Genomic DNA, 16,298 nt, shown 5'->3' on the forward strand with positions numbered 1-16,298 from the left:
GTTGCTGTTTGAACAGGTAATTTGGGAGGGCAGCAGCATGAGTCACTTAATTACAGGAAGCAAAGTTTTGCAACGCACAGAATACATGTACTGGCCAGTAAAGATGGATTGTTTGATTAGTTAAAGGTCAGGCTGAGCAATCACAATGCACTAAAAATATACTTTCAATGGTCACATGGTGCTGTTTTTTAAGTTTTGCACACCATTTTTAGTGCTACCTGGAACCTGTTGTAAAATTTTCAAGCTTTAGCTTCTTCGTAACTGGAGAGTAACCATCACCTGCAATTTACCTAAAACCAAATTCCAGAGTGCACTAGGACTGGCTGAACATGGAAGTCTACATGCAATTGCTTAACATGTTGGACAAAGAGGCCTGGGTTTCTTTCAGAGGACAAACTGGGTGATCTTTGGCTAACCAAATGCCTAGTCACAGGACCGTTGTACAGATAACATGTATCACCTTAAGCTGATCACTAAACTCCTAGAAATTTGCTGTCATAATTACAGACTATGTTATTTGATAGGCACAGGAATTACATGGGAAGGATGCGAACAGCAAGCTACAGTTGCAGTCTACTTTGAATAAGATCTGTGCAGGAGGTACCAGAATTTGCAGGAAAAGATACAGTATAAAGCTTCATTATAAGAACTTACAAGAGCTTGTGATGGAGCTTGCTATCTCGACCCTTTCCTCAAAATGTCAAGCCTTTTTAACTTGTGAGCCTGAGGGATAATCTTAGTACTGATTTTTGCTCTGAGTTTTTGGCTAAATGGTGGGGTATAAATGCCATACATGATCCAATACAGGATGTAAGGTATGTGATCACATAATCAGCAACTCACTGGTGTGTGCAAAGAACAAAATCTCAAGTTCACTTCCCACAATTGGTAAGCTAAAGAAACTGCACACTTCAATTAGGCAAACACAAAAGACTAGATAAACTGACGTGATCAACAATTCCAAAATATCAGATACTGTGCATCTGCCAATACCTTTTGTTTTTTCTGTTATAGCCAATGCTACTCCTACTCAGAGTAGAAAACCAAAAATTATGGTCATAGCTATCTTAGGTCCATTAATTTCAATGGGTCTACTGTGAGCAGAACCTAGTTGGATGCAACCCTGTTTCAAAGTCCATTTTAAATTGTCACGACATTGTTGGGAGCATGGTAGAGCTGCATAATCTCATCTTCTGTCGTCTGTATACGCATTTTCTCTAACAACGTCAATACCAACTGCAGATCATGTCCTAACACATGAATACAAAAATATACAGAATAATATGCTTTATTGGTGTTCAACAAGCCATCTCTTACAGGTAAATAGCATAGGAGTTCTGTTACTTGCAAGGGAAAAAAGGCATGCATGCAGTTGTCAAATTCTGCAAATGCAGAAAACCTCTTCATCCCAACCGGTTAATTTGGTTTTGGACCATTATCTTTGTCCGCATTTAAGTTTTCCCCTTGACCACCTTTGCTCAGAACACACAAGCAGTGTGTCACAGATCTTGCTGTTTTGTTACCACTATGGCAGCACCTGCTAATCAGGGAAAAAGCAAGATGATAATTCTCCACATTAAGGCTTTGGAGGTCATTCCTGCTCATTAGTATCCACAGCAATGCAGCTTTTCTTCCATCATGTTGCTGCCAGAGAAAGCTAGCATAGTGCCCTGTCAATGTTGGGGCCTTCCGAATCCCGCCAGCCTAGTCGGCAACCAGGGATGGGAATTGTAGACTTGAAGGCATACTGAAGGTGGAGACCAAAGGTAGACATTTCTCCAAGATTGTTCTGTTGATCTGTAGGACTCTTGTTCTCTTCTGACCTATGCTTAAATAGCTGATGCTTTCACAAGACCACATCCTCAGCATCTTCTCCAGCTCTTTTTCTCCTGGTTGTTATTCTTCCTTTTAAAGTGGCCTGATAAATAAAAACAAAAACATCAACAGGCTGTTTCTGGTTCTCAGCTTCCCAAACATAAAATCAGCACATTTCAACTGATTTTAAAGCTTTTTTGCATTGTACGGACTTTTAAGTCACTTTGACACTTTGAGGAGAAAGCAATGAAAAACTAATTGAGGGAGAGAAATCAATCAAGCATCCACTAATAAAAAGCAGGACCTCAATCATTCCAATGTAAAAAAAACAACAGACTCCTATGTAAAGACTTCAAACTAGTCACTGCACAAGCATTGAAATTATAATAATAATAATATAATAATAATACATTTTTATTTATATCCCATCCTCCCCAGCCAAGACCGGGCTCAGGGCGGCTAACAACCAATAATAAAAACAAGTTGATTAAAATACAATTTAAAAGATTAAGACACAACATTAAAACAATTAGGGAGCAATCTCTTCATGGGAGAAAGGAAAAAGAAAGAGGGGGAGGGAATCAAACTGATTCTGAGCCAAAGGCCAGGTGGAACAACTCTTTCTTACAGGCCCTGCGGAAAGAGATCAGATCCCGCAGGGCCCTGGTCTCAAGAGACAGAGCATTCCACCAGGCCAGTGTTGAGAAGGCCCTGGCTCTGGTTGAGGCTAATCTAACTTCCTTAGGGCCCGGGACCTCTAGGGTGTTGCTATATACGGACCTCCGTGGGGAATACCAGGAAAGGCGGTCCCATAGGTACAAGGGTCCTAGGAATTATGAGAATATATGCAAGGACCAACTTGAACAAGCCCAATTGTGCCGTTTATAAAACTTGCATTGAGTAAGACTCAATATATCTGTGCCCCCATAGCTTCTTCCAACAAAGAACCACAAGCTTAGGCTTATTAACACAATTACGACATAAAACTCTGGTGCATATGCCTCTTACAAGGCCATTAAGTGCCTTAATTTTTCACATGCCTCATGCCATACTACCAAAAACTCAAAAAAGAGCAAGGCAAAAATAGAACAAAAGAACCCTGTTGGATCAGGCCAAATGGCCACCTAATCCATCATCCTGTGGCCAACCAGATCCCCCAGTAGGAACCCTACAAGATTTAATAAGGGTTTATGAATGAAGCAGCAAACAAGCACATGTCTCCTGCATGGTTTATCTCCTCAGTCACCGTCCGAAGACTCAGAGAAGCAGTAGGAATATGCAGGTTGCAGACCACGAGGGCCCAGCTTGCTCTCCAACGGTGTGGAAGGGGACTATACGTCACAGAGCCCAAAGGCCTACGCTCCCATACGCCACGTGGACAGAGCTGAGAGAGAGCAACCTCTCCAGATATCCCCGTTGGTTGAAGGCAGGACAAACTGCAAAGTGCCTCTACAGTATAAGAAGTTACTAGCCTCTTTACCAGCATGCCCCAAGGTGGTACCTTATATTTGTTGGGACTCCAACTCCCATTAGCCTCAGCCAATAAACCAGAGTTTATTGAGATGGGAGATTATGATGAGAGTAGTAGCCCAGCAACATCTGGCACATTGGGAAAACGCTTAATATCCGCTTCCAATATAATGATCCCAAGCGACTACAAAGACTGTTGTATGCAGGCCAGCAGGACATTAGCAAACTCTCTTCTGGAAGGACAAAGCAACCCTTTTACCTGGTTGACTCTTGTGGAGCTCCAGTGTCCATGATGTGCAGGATCCTCACCACACCCAGAAGTCAGCCCCTCATCCTTGCTCAGGCCCCAGGTATGATATACAACTAGCGGCATGACATAGGAAAATGCAGAATACCTGCTACTAAGAATAAAAAAGCAGGGTTATCTTTCAGAATTGGGCCTCTGAAAGCGGAGGGCATTTGCCCAACAAGAAAAAACAACAACAGGCAACCCTTGAACAAATCTGCACTCCCACATACATGCCATACCCCCCACAATATCCTTTAACATTGATTGTATTTTTTATGATCAGGAGAAAACTGTTGTGGTCTCTTTGAAAAGTGTATTGAAAACAAAATCCCATTAGCAAAGCTCTTGCTTGAGGAGTGTCTCCTGCATGGTTTATCTCCTCAGTCACCGTCCGAAGACTCAGAGAAGCAGTAGGAATATGCAGGTTGCAGACCACGAGGGCCCAGCTTGCTCTCCAACGGTGTGGAAGGGGACTATACGTCACAGAGCCCAAAGGCCTACGCTCCCATACGCCACATGGACAGAGCTGAGAGAGAGCAACCTCTCCAGATATCCCCGTTGCGTTGAAGGCAGGATGAACAGCAAGTGCATTTGTAGTCCAACACAGCTGATGCCCTTTCAGAATTACTTATACCTAGACAGCATTTTATATTTTAATGTACTTTTAGTCTAAACCCAAGAGCACAGCATTATTTTCACAGTGGAGTTTATAAAGACAACACGCTACAGTGGTCTTAACGGCACACACACCCCAGCCCACAAAAGGCAAATAGGAAAAATTAATTATTCTCATGAATACCTTGAGAGTGTGAACTGCTGTACACACCCATTTCAGGATTATATGGCCATTCCAACAGCATGCAATGAACTTTCAAGCGTACTGGAATGGGAAGAACAGAATTGTACAATAGTTAAGACAGCTGCTTCTCAAACTGGGAGTCCCAATGTATTCCTGGGCTGGTCACACAATGAGTATGTGTCTGTCATTTCTCCTCCCCCCCAAATTTCTAGGGATTTTAAAGAAAATTCATGATGGGCCCACAGCACTTCTGTCATAGATTCTCTTGGAGCAACTTGGTTACTGACCCCCTGCATATTAAATTCTATTTATATAAGCAATATGTACTATAACACCAACACGCTAATTAAAACATGGAATATATAATATGCAATTGCCCCGTGTTAAATTTGAACTTGAAAGTCTTATTTTCTTTTTCAACGAGAGGAGACAGGACTGGAAAGCTTAGCTGTTTGTGCTGCCATCGCTTTTTGCTGCTGTTATTGCGGTGAGGAAGATGTTCTGGTTAATTTCTATGAATTGCACATCGTTTTATAATAACTCTTTTTTACTTAAGCTCTTAAAAATATTGCAAGGCGGCCTGGAAACCTTTGTGCAACAGGCTACTTATAAGTTCAGTAACTACCGTATTTTTCGCTCTATAGGACGCACTTTTTCCCCTCCAAAAATGATGGGGCAATGTGTGTGCATCCTATGGAGCGAATGCAGGGTCCTTGGCTTCGCCGCGACACGCCTGTCCTGGAAGCTGCAGGAGGAACAGAAGGGTCTCCTGTTCCTCCTCCCGGTCCAGCGAAGCCAGAGGAGGAACAGAAGGGTCTCCTTCTGTTCCTTCTCCAGCTTCGCTGAAGGGCGCTGCGCCTTCTCCCTCTCTGCGCAGCGCCTCTCCTGTGAAGGAGAGGTGCTGCGCAGAGAGAGAGAAGGCGCAGCGCCCCTTGAGCAACGCGCCTGTGCAGCGAAGCCGGAGGAGGAACAGAAGGGTCTCCTTCTGTTCCTCCTCCCGCTTCGCAGCGACGCGCCTGTGCTGGAAGCCGGAGGAGGAACAGAAGGGTCTTCTTCTGTTCCTTCTCCAGCTTCGCTGAAGGACGCTGCCCCTTCTCCCTCTCTGCGCGCCTCTCCTGTGAAGGAGGGGCACTGCGCAGAGAGAGAGAAGGCGCAGTGCCCCTTCAGCGACGCGTCTGTCCTGGCTTCTGCTTTAGCCCTGCGCAGCCTCTTTGGGCAGGGGGAGCCTTCATCCCGCTGCCCTGAAGAGGCTTGGCGCGGTTACCCCAGAAGCCAGAACAGCCACACGGTATCCCAGAAGCCAGATCCCTCTTGCTGTTCTGGCTTCTGGGGTTCAGAATATTTTTTTCTTGTTTTCCGCCTCCTAAAACTAGGTGCGCCCTATGGTGCGAAAAATAAGGTAATAATAGAAGGGGCACAGCTCAGTGTTAGGTGATCTGTTTTGCATGCAGAAGGTTCCAGGTTCAATCCTTGGCATCTCCAGGTAGGGTTGCTAATGACCCCTGCCTAAATCCATGGGGAGCCACTGCCAGTCAGTGTAGACAGCATTGAGCTTGATGGACAAATGGTCTTAACTCTGTATAAGGCAGCTTTCTATGTTCCTAGGTAAATTTTATTTATAAATGGATCTCACTCCCAAAGGTTTAAGCAGCACTGGATTAAACACAACTTTTTAACAATACCACACTACCACAAAGCAACAGCTACAGTAAGGATATACTATCAAAGTGAAGCAATGTCTCCTGCATGGTTTATCTCCTCAGTCACCGTCCGAAGACTCAGAGAAGCAGTAGGAATATGCAGGTTGCAGACCACGAGGGCCCAGCTTGCTCTCCAACGGTGTGGAAGGGGACTATACGTCACAGAGCCCAAAGGCCTACGCTCCCATACGCCACATGGACAGAGCTGAGAGAGAGCAACCTCTCCAGATATCCCCGTTGGGTTGAAGGCAGGATGAAGTGCCTCCATTTCTAGACGTTTTATAGTCTCTAGGTCAGCAAGGGCCAAGTACGCTCAACATACTGGTGCCCCCAACTCCCAAGGGTAAAGTACAAGGAGCAGAACTTTATTTTTGCGGTGGAGACAAGTGATGTGCTCCATAAGGAGTTTGCACTTTCAATAGATTAAAGAAAAACCTTTTCCTTTAGATATCTCTGGGAAGGAGGCTGTGTACACACTTTACCTTCAAAATACATTCTAAACGCATTTTCCCCCTCCCCAAGAATTATGGGCACTGTAGTTTACCCCTCATAGTTGCCAGTAACCACTAAACTACAGTGCCACAGTAAAGCATATGCTTCAAAGTTATATACACAGCCAAAGTATAACATCTGCATATATTCCATTTGTATAAAATTATGCTGTTCCTGTCTTTGCAAGTCTTCCCAACCAATTGCCTTTCAGGTATTGCAAGACTACAACTCCCAAGCATTCTTGGCTATTGGCCATGCTGACTGGGGCCCAGTAAGAGCTGTACGTAGTTCAAAACATCTGGAGTGCACCAGATTGATGAAGGCTAATTCAGGTAATTTGCTGATTAAGATCAAACAAAAGAATTATCCAATACCTTGGATTCCCAAACTGGACATGTTCACCTGTGGATCAAATGCCCTCTTCGGCAGCATCTAATGAGGTTCTCAAGGCTTTCTGACCACAAAGAACAAAAGTGTGCATTAGTGTATTGTAACTGCATGAAATATAGCTTCATACAGTACCATTGGCACCAAGCAAGGTACAGCCTAGCATCCAATAATACACTGCATAAACATTAAACCCAAACTTGTATTTCATTATAAATGCTTGGTTTCAGGCAAGCTTTAAACTTTAAAGCATCACAAAGACCAGAAAAACTGTTAGGCTGTATTCTTGCAGATTAAATGCTTAGAATCATAGAGTTGGAAGAGACCACAAGGGCCATCGAGTCCAACCCCCTGCCAAACAGGAAACACCATCAGAGCACTCCTGACATATGGTTGTCAAGCCTTTGCTTAAAGACCTCCAAAGGAGACTCCACCACACTCCTTGGCAGCAAATTCCACTGTCGAACAGCTCTTACTGTCAGGAAGTTCTTCCTAATGTTTAGGTGGAATCTTCTTCAATCTCAGTTTTTAAATACTGCTTCAATCTCAGTTTTTAAATACAATCTTGCTTTAAATGATCAAAGTTGAAATGTTTATCCCCACCCAACAGCACCGTGATATGCACATGTGTACACTGTTAAGAGGTCACTAGCAAGGAGAAAAAAGGTTTTCAAATCAAGCATAGGATCATGCTAGTGCAGGTTTTTAGTGGTTCAATAAATATAAACCTCCAGGCTTGTTGTGAGGATGAAATGGGAAGAGAGGAGAACCCTGTACACCACCTTGAGCTCCTTTAAGGAAAGGTGAGAAATTAATTAAACAATAAAACTTTTTAGAGAGGTAGGAAAGATCCAATTTGCCTCGCAAGTTTAACAGAACTTCACAAAGACGACACCCATGCAAACGGGTAGAAATGAGGCTGGTCATAGCTTTCTTCCCAACCAAAGAGGATTCCCAGATAGAAACTAGGGAAGTGCAGTGCAAGCAGAGGAATGGTTGCTGTAGGGCACCATTCTTTCCAGACCTCAAAAACAAATTGCGAGCCATGCCCGCTGCTGTCCTCCAAAACACACCCGACTTGCGGTACCTGTTGAATTTCTGCCTGCCGCCAAACGCTTTCAAGGTGCAGGAACTCTCCCTCTCCCAAGAATTTATTTTATAATCTTTTGTATAAGAGTTTGCTGTGACACTAACTTTAACAACGGCGCTCCTTCAACGTTGAAATTCAAGAAACGAGCGGAAATTCAATAGAGAAAATCTCATCACTGCATCTTCCGCTGTTTCTTTCATTTATTAAGATATAAAAACGGTGCAATTATAAAAGCAACTTAATTAATCACTTATAAGTATTACATTCCCTATTGCTTCTTGTGAGATTAAAATGCCGCGCTTCCCGCTCTTTTAAAGCGAAGGCAGCAGCTCCACCACTTACCTCTTCTTCCCACGCGCCTAGAAAAGAATGTGGGACGCACGACGTGGGTATTTATAACGCGCAGGGGCTGACGGGAAAGAGCAAGCCGCCCGGCTGCACGGCGCATGCGGCAAAGGTTTCCCGTCGAAGGGGGAGGCGTAAAAACCCCACGAGTTTCATCTATTTAGGCGGTCTTCACTTCCGGTTCTCAATCGGTTTTTTCAGAATGCGGGGCAATGTGGAGCGGAAAGGCATATATGAATAGTATTATATTTTTTTTAAAAAATCGAACAACAAAAAAATGGTCCTCGGCGCATATTTGAGAGCACTGCACTTCTGTCTCCAGATTTCTCTCTCCCTCTCCCTCTTAAACCTTACTCCACTATAGCTAATTCTACCAGTTTTGCCCCGCACATGGTGGAGTACATCGATGGCCAATGAGAACCGAACTTTTTACAGATTCATGAAGACTGCACCTTTCAGGGTATTAAAATTTTTCTATTTAAACAACGGCGACACAACGCATGCGCAATAGCGAAGTGGGGGAAGAGGGAGGGAGGGGATGGATGCAGAGGAGCTGTTGATTGGTTGAACTCCAAGGTGGTGCCGAGTTGAAAGAGAAGGCGATTCTAAGAAAAGAGACTCAGACGCCGTTCTGACAACAAGGGCTCCCTCTACCGAGTGAAATGGCGAATAGCCACTCGTGGGGAACGGAGGCCGAAAAAGGAGCCACCGTTATTTATTTTAATAAATATAATTTGTATGTGCCCAAGGACGAATGAAAGTCTATCTTGTATTTTTGCTTCACCTTCATATTTTAAATGATCTTAGAGTGGCTGTCTTATTCCAAAAGAATTTTAGAAATACACTTGAAAGAGAAACAAAATAAAATAAATAAAATAAAATAAAATAATTCCTTCCAGTAGCACCTTAGAGACCAACTAAGTTAGTTATTGGAATGAGCTTTCGTGTGCATGCACACTTCTTCAGATAAGCTCATTCCAATAACTAACTTAAGGTGCTACTGGAAGGAATTTTTTTATTTTATTTATTTTATTTTGTTTTGACTACGGCAGACCAACACGGCTACCTACATGTAACTAGAACTTGAAAGAGAAGTTGCAGAATTACAACCCATTACCAAACAAAACTATGGAGAGACCTGGTCTGAATAGAGATAATGGATTAATGTCCCATTATACATACTAAAACTAATTTTGGTCATCTATCCTTTAAAAATCCTTTGCCCTTCCCTGTGGAACCAACTGCCATAACAGTCATCAACAGTTAAAAGGTTGAAGCGATCTCTGCTTCAGAGTATCTGACGAAGTGTGTATTACACACTGTAGCAGGAACCCCCCACCCCACCCCAATCATTCTGTTTGTACAAACTTCACACACACACACTCACACACACACTCACACACTACATACGCCACATTTCTGTTATAAATTCATAGAAAAAACAACCATACATCGGTTTTGCACTGTTCCATTTTATTTTACTCCATATGACAAGGACTATCAAAGGGGGGTGGCTTGGTCCTGGTCAGCCATAATCCCTTCACCATCCCAGCACATCCACAGGAGCCCTGCCCAGTTGCTATGCCAACCCTGATGGTCCTAGACAGAAGACAATCAAGATCACAAAGAACTTCCATATGGGAGTGGATTCAGCTTGGACTGGAACAAAGGACAACGATCAGATCTTCCCTCAGGGGGCAGGAAACTGCGACTACATTTTGTCTTCAGAGAATAATTCCTGGGGAGGGGGAAAGGGGGAACCAGCCAGGTGACAGGACACTCAGGTTACCACCACAACTCCTCCCTCAACCCCTCCTTTCTGTAATGTATGCCTCCCTCAACCCCTCCTTTCTGTAATGTATGCATGATGTTTCTGGGGGTGGGTTTGACCTAGGGGATGGGAATTTCAAAAGTTTTTATAAGACCTGGCACACCATTTTTCTGGGTCTTTCCTCTCTCTTGCAAGTGAGGGGAACACCCTGTTGCAACAGTTCAATAAAGGCCAAGCCTACAGGCTGCTGTTTTGCTCCAAGTTATCCTGGTTGGTGTCTTTACTTTTTGTCCAAGGGAGCCCTCGGATTTTTCCGGTAACAACACGAAAACTCATACCTTGAAAGCTTATATTTAGTTGATCTTTAAGGTGCCACTGGAATTATTTTTTAAAAAACATCTTTTAAATGAGTTCATCTATTCTATTTTTTAAAAAAAATCACATCAGCTTAAAAAAAAATTATCGTTTGACCAAAACTACATGCTTAAGATCCAATAATAATAATAATAAGCATGGCAGAAAACTGGAAAGTGTTTGGGACAGATGCTTGGAGCTGTGCATGGCTTTATATATTATCACTTGCAGCATAAGAAAAGCTCTGCTTGGCTGCCCTGTAACCAGCCTAAAAAGTTCAGGGTGGGGACACCCAGCAAGCAGTTTGGGGCATCGTATCCCCCGTACATATTAATGCTTTACTTTGTATTCATTAAGGCTATGCTCGTGATAATGATAATTTAAGGTTCATTTGTCATCTGTTCTTCAATTGTACTCTGATCAATTGCCTCACAAAGTGGTAATGGACCTTCCAGCTGGTATACATTACACAACTGATAGCTAAATTTGCACTGGCAGATCAGAAGATGTGGTCTAGACATACTGAAAATTATGATGTATTATAACATTTTTTTCATAATATTTTATTGAGTTTTCCAATTTAATAATCCAATAAAAAACACATTATATTCCAAATTACAACACAATCCAGGAGAAGGGTCCAGCAGGTTCTGCAAATTGGTGCTGCCTATCAGGAGTACTCCCCTTTCAGTAACCCCCCTAGACACCCTCTAGCAAGGGAAGGGGCCAGTGCAATGAGAGCAAGAGGGGAAGGTTGACCAGCCAAGGGAAGAGAAGTAGCTGGAGTCTCTGGTGCCACCCAAGCTTTCAGAGCCCCACCGCCATCACCAGTCTACCTTATCTAGGAGGAGTTACAGAAGGAAGGAGCATTTACTGTAGATCAGCTGGTGCATAGAAGTGAACATCTGGCCAAACATCATCTGCTGGACACCAGGACTTAAATACCTGTTTGTGGGAATTTGCGTTTGCTCCAACTTTCTGTGGCTACAACAACTGTGCCTTAAGGAACTGATGCACCTGCTCCCTGTATCAATGAATGCTATAAACTAGAAACCTTTGGACTGCTATCTGATTTTGTGGAGAGCCGGGACAGACGGCCAGGTATCTGTGGAAGTCCCACACCCCACACACCCACACCCATCAGGAAGCTGTCTCCAAATCACTTCCTCCTTCAGGATCCCCAGTTGATTTTCTGCCTTGTGGAAGTAGGCAGAGTTTTTTTGGGCTCCCACATGGGTACAATAGCTATTATGTTGTTGTTGTTGTTGTTGTTGTTGTTGTTGTTTTGTTGATGATGATGACGACGACTGCCCTCTCTCCTCCACAAGGCAACAAGGTGAAATTGTTGCTCATTTTCCCACTTTGGTCAGGAACCAAATATTTCCTCCAATAGCAAATAGGCAGTACTACAGGGTCTCTGATCCAGTTCACAGTGGGGTTCTTCTGGAGTGCAGGAAACCAGGGAAGATCAAGCCCAAGGAGAAGGCCAAGAGTATTCACCAGCCACATTCCTCTTTCTGTGACATGACAGCAAACAGAAAAGTTCATTATGGAGTCTGACTGGTGAAAGGGTCAGGTTCTGAAGCACACCACCTTTCTGGCCCAAGCACCACTGCCCAAAAAATAAAATGGCTCATTTAGTGCAATAATTTGCTATCCCTGAGCCAATGGATAGGACAGCTGCTCTTGTTTTTCAGTTCACAGTAACTGTGACAGGAGGTCTTTGGATCAGCTGACTACCACAAACTGCTGCATTTGCTGCCCGAGTGAATGTATAACAGCCCCTTGGCAGAGTCTGCCACAGCTGTGGTAAGGATGAATAACCTGCTTTTGCACTTCCTCCACTTAGGTTGATGGTGTGCTATAAGACTGTTCTCCTCATACTGCAGGGTCTTCCATTTTACAGCGTGTACATTCTAGAAGGGGAGGGGAGGGAAAGTGCCCTGCTGCAGGAATTCCTTTCCTCTTCTTAGATGGCATTTTTGAGGGACAGGCAAGGACAGTGCCATCCTGTTTCGTCACCCGATATGAAATGGGAAGGTGCCGCCCCAACTCACCACCACCCAAGCCTCCCTTTTTACATATATAGGTACTGTATTTTTTGCCCTATAGGACGCACTTTTTCCCCTCCAAAAATGAAGGGGAAATGTGTGTGCGTCCTATGGGGTGAATGCAGGCTTCAGGAGAGCCCCAGCGCCAGCCCCACAAGCTCAGGGGACAGCGGGGAGGTGGAACGCCGCCACCCCGCTGTCTCCCGATGTGGTTTGGAGGCTGACGGCAGGGAGACGCGTGCTTCTCCCTGCCGCCAGCCCCGCAAGCTCAGGGGACAGCGGGGGAGGCGCAGCGCACCTTCCCGCTGTCCCCGGACCTGGTCTGAAGGCTGGCAGCGGGGAGAAGAGCGCTTCTCCCCGCCCCCGGCCCCACAAGCGCCTGGGGGGGAAATAATTTTTTTCCCCTTTATTTCCCCCCCAAAAAAACCAGGTGCGTCCTATGGGCTGGTGCGTCCTATGGGGCGAAAAATACAGTAATAATTTTATTTGATTTTACAAATATAGGATTATAACAATCCAAATTACATATCCCTATTTAGAGATTTATCCAAATTGCTGGACTTCCCACCTTCCCCTCCATGGATCCTATTGTCCACCTTCTCAACTGCATATTATTTCATAGTCCATATTTTATATCTTTCCATATTATCCATAATATTCGCTACATTACAAGTGTTATTAAAATCGTGCTAAGGTTTTCATCTGCTTACAGTGGTCTCCTAGATAAATTACAATTGTTTCCCATTCTTCGTTGAAGTTTTGGTCTTCTTGGTTCCTGAGCCTTCCGGTCAGTTTTGTCATTTTGGCATAGTCCAACAGCTTGGTTTGCCATTCCTCTCTGGTAGGGACTTTGTCTTCTTTCCATCTCTGGGCTAGTAGCATCTGCGTTGCTGTTGTCACATACATGAAAAGTCTTTTCTGTTCCTTTGGAATGCTGGTACCTACAATTCCTAATAAAAGGCTTCTGCGTTTGTTTGTTTGTTTGTTTGTTTGTTTTTACAAAAGTTATTTTAAACATTTTTTTTTCAATTCATTATTTTGGTATTTCTTAGAACGGCCAGCTGGCAGGGAAACAGTTCAGGGCTAGGAGGTGCCTGGAGGAGCTGGTCCTGGAGCAGAGCAGATGGAACGAGCCCTGCTTCCTATCTCTCCCATTCAGGCAGCCTGATGGAATTACCAGGGAATAAGTTCCATTGCAAGAAAGCAAAGTGGCTGTCCAACGAGGCCTTACAAATAGCAGGGGAGAGAAGGCAAGCAAAATGCGAGGGAGATAGTGAAAGATACAGGAAATTGAATGCAGATTTCCAAAGAATAGCAAGGAGAGACAAGAAGGCCTTCTTAAACGAGCACTGCAAAGAAATAGAGGAAAACAACAGAATGGGTAGAACCAGAGATCTGTTCAAGAAAATTGGAAATATGAAAGGAACATTTCGTACAAAGATTACCATAATAAAGGACAAAAGTGGTAAGGACCTAACAGAAGCAGAAGCCATCAAGAAGAGGTGGCAAGAGTCTTCCGGGTTGGCGCCATTGTTTAATGGCGGATTCCCTCCGAGCTCCGGAGGGAATCGGCTCCGTAGCGTCTGGGTCTGGCCGCTGCGGCGAAGCGGGGACCCTTAAAATCACAGGCGCGGATGCCTGTGAACACAGAGACTCGGCGGGCACCATTTGCGCCCCCCCAATCCGCGACGGAGCCTTTTTAAAGGCTTCGGAACGGAGGCAGGGTGAGGCGTGGTGCTGAGAGTACTCCCTCGCCTACGGAGTGAAGCCGCAAGCCATTGACAGAGAGCGCCAACTTCTTCCAAGACCGATTGGACTCTAAAATATAAACCCGTGAGTAATACGGAGATTGGAACCTTAAAAATTTTTAATTTTGGATTTGGAACGAGCGGGAAGGGGCTAAAAAGGAAGTTCACCCCCCCCTCTTTGTAAACAATTTAAAGCAAAGGACTGGGCAGCTAAGGTCGAGAGAATCTGGTTTTTGTTTTTTAATGAAAGATCCTGACTTCACGGTTTTGACACTATAAGAAGACTTACTGGAGGATAAAAAGAATTTTGGGAGCTGAAATTTCACCCCCCCCCCCGAGACCCGGGAACGTCCTATGAGAAAGCCTGTTGCATTGAAGATTTTGACAGCTGTCAAGTGAGCTGCTAGTCAGCTAGTTGTCAGCTGGAAAAAGAGAACATTGTTTCTGCTGTTTTTGCTGGTTTACTTGGTATAACTTGTTGAAAATAAGGAGGGCTGATACAAAATAACTGGACTTTTGGTTTTGAGCTGAAAGGAACATCAAGGAACTAAAATCCCCCTAGAGGGGTAATAGGGACATTACATCACAAAAATGGCTGGAGTATGTAAAATCCAAGCAGAATTGGACAGAGCACTCGTTCTCTTGGGAAACTTGCAAGATGAGTACAATGCTTTGTCTACAAAGGTATCACTACTACACTGGACAGTAAACAACAGTTTTGAGCCTGATAAGGACTTGAAACAGGAAGCCCATTTAACTGAACAAATAAATGAAACTGAAAGTGTAGATACGATGGAGCAATATGTTGTTTTTGAAGAAAATGAAGGAGGAGCAGGAGATTTGCAGGAGTTAAAGGAGAGTTACAATATGAGGCCTGACATGATGATAAAAAAGGATAATAAAAATTGGATGTGGAAAGCCTGGTCTGAATGGGAGTCTGGAAAATGGAGAGATCCCTTTTGGAGGAGATCTGAAGACCTGAGGATTACAAATTTGTTGGTGAAAGCTGGAGCTTTGGGGACATCTGGATCTGAAAGAAATTTGAAACAAGAGTTGGAGCACCCCATAGGCTTTGCCTTTAAGTATGGAGGACTGGCTGGAAGCATCATGGATTCTGTTGGGCCGGAGCCCCTCCGAGACTTGGGGTTTAACATCAAGGACTATCAAAGAGACCGGCAGAAAGGAACTGAGAGAGATATAAGGGCCTCGGATGTGAGATCTCCAGGCTAAATAAATAACATAAAGACTGATGGATATTGGTTGGGGACTGGAACCGGGAAAAGGGTGGGTGGAGGTTGGGAATCCAAAGGGTACATAAGGATAATTTGCTTTTTATATTTTTTGTTAGTGGTAAGGAAATTGGGTAAATCGTGGAAGGGAAATTTTGGTCGACTTTAGGAAAAAGGTTTAAGAATAATTAATGAGGTATAAGTATTGATGTGTAATTTTAATAAGGTAAAATTGATTTCTTTTCTTTTTAAATTAATTGAAAATAAGGCTGTTAAAAATAAATTGAAGAAATGGAAAAAAGAAGTAAAGTAAAGCAATAGTATGTTAGAACAAATGTTTAAGCTAAGGTAAAGAAATAAGTTAAGGACTTGCTGAACTGACAATTTAAATTGGAATACAAGAAGGGGAGGTGTGAGGAAGTCTGAGAAATAAGGTTAAGAATAATAAGTATTAGAAACTTTATGTGTTTTTTCTATTTTTTGTTTAGTTTTGAATGTTATGTATTTTTGTGATTTTTGTTTTGTTTATTTTTTGTTTTTGTTTGTTGTGTGTTATTTGAAAATGCTAATAAATATTTAATAAAAAAAAAAGAAGAAGAGGTGGCAAGAATACACAAAGGAACTATACCAGAAAGAAATGGATGTCTCGTACACCCCAGGTAGTGTGGTTGCTGACCTTGAGCCAGACATCCTGGAGAGTGAAGTCAAATGGGCCTTAGAAAGCACTGCAAATAACAAGGCCAGTGGAAGTGATGGTA

At 43.6% G+C, this 16,298-nt stretch overlaps 1 long non-coding RNA gene and 3 other non-coding genes across 4 annotated transcripts; all 4 read right to left on the bottom strand.

Moving 5' to 3' along the window:
* Window positions 1-1,343: 1,343 nt before the first annotated feature.
* On the bottom strand, window positions 1,344-8,482 carry LOC128418669 (uncharacterized). The gene is made up of 4 exons (XR_008331738.1): window positions 8,385-8,482; window positions 6,940-7,019; window positions 3,545-3,686; window positions 1,344-1,918 (listed from the first exon to the last, which is right to left on the bottom strand). It is a non-coding gene; the product is annotated as an uncharacterized LOC128418669 (long non-coding RNA).
* On the bottom strand, window positions 3,028-3,235 carry LOC128420426 (small nucleolar RNA SNORA73 family). The gene has a single exon (XR_008332030.1). It is a non-coding gene; the product is annotated as a small nucleolar RNA SNORA73 family (small nucleolar RNA).
* Window positions 3,929-4,136, bottom strand: LOC128420428 (small nucleolar RNA SNORA73 family). Its single transcript, XR_008332032.1, has one exon. It is a non-coding gene; the product is annotated as a small nucleolar RNA SNORA73 family (small nucleolar RNA).
* Window positions 6,107-6,314, bottom strand: LOC128420427 (small nucleolar RNA SNORA73 family). Its single transcript, XR_008332031.1, has one exon. It is a non-coding gene; the product is annotated as a small nucleolar RNA SNORA73 family (small nucleolar RNA).
* Window positions 8,483-16,298: the final 7,816 nt, after the last annotated feature.

Source organism: Podarcis raffonei, chromosome 8 (assembly GCF_027172205.1).
Source record: "Podarcis raffonei isolate rPodRaf1 chromosome 8, rPodRaf1.pri, whole genome shotgun sequence".
Lineage (NCBI taxonomy): Eukaryota > Metazoa > Chordata > Lepidosauria > Squamata > Lacertidae > Podarcis > Podarcis raffonei.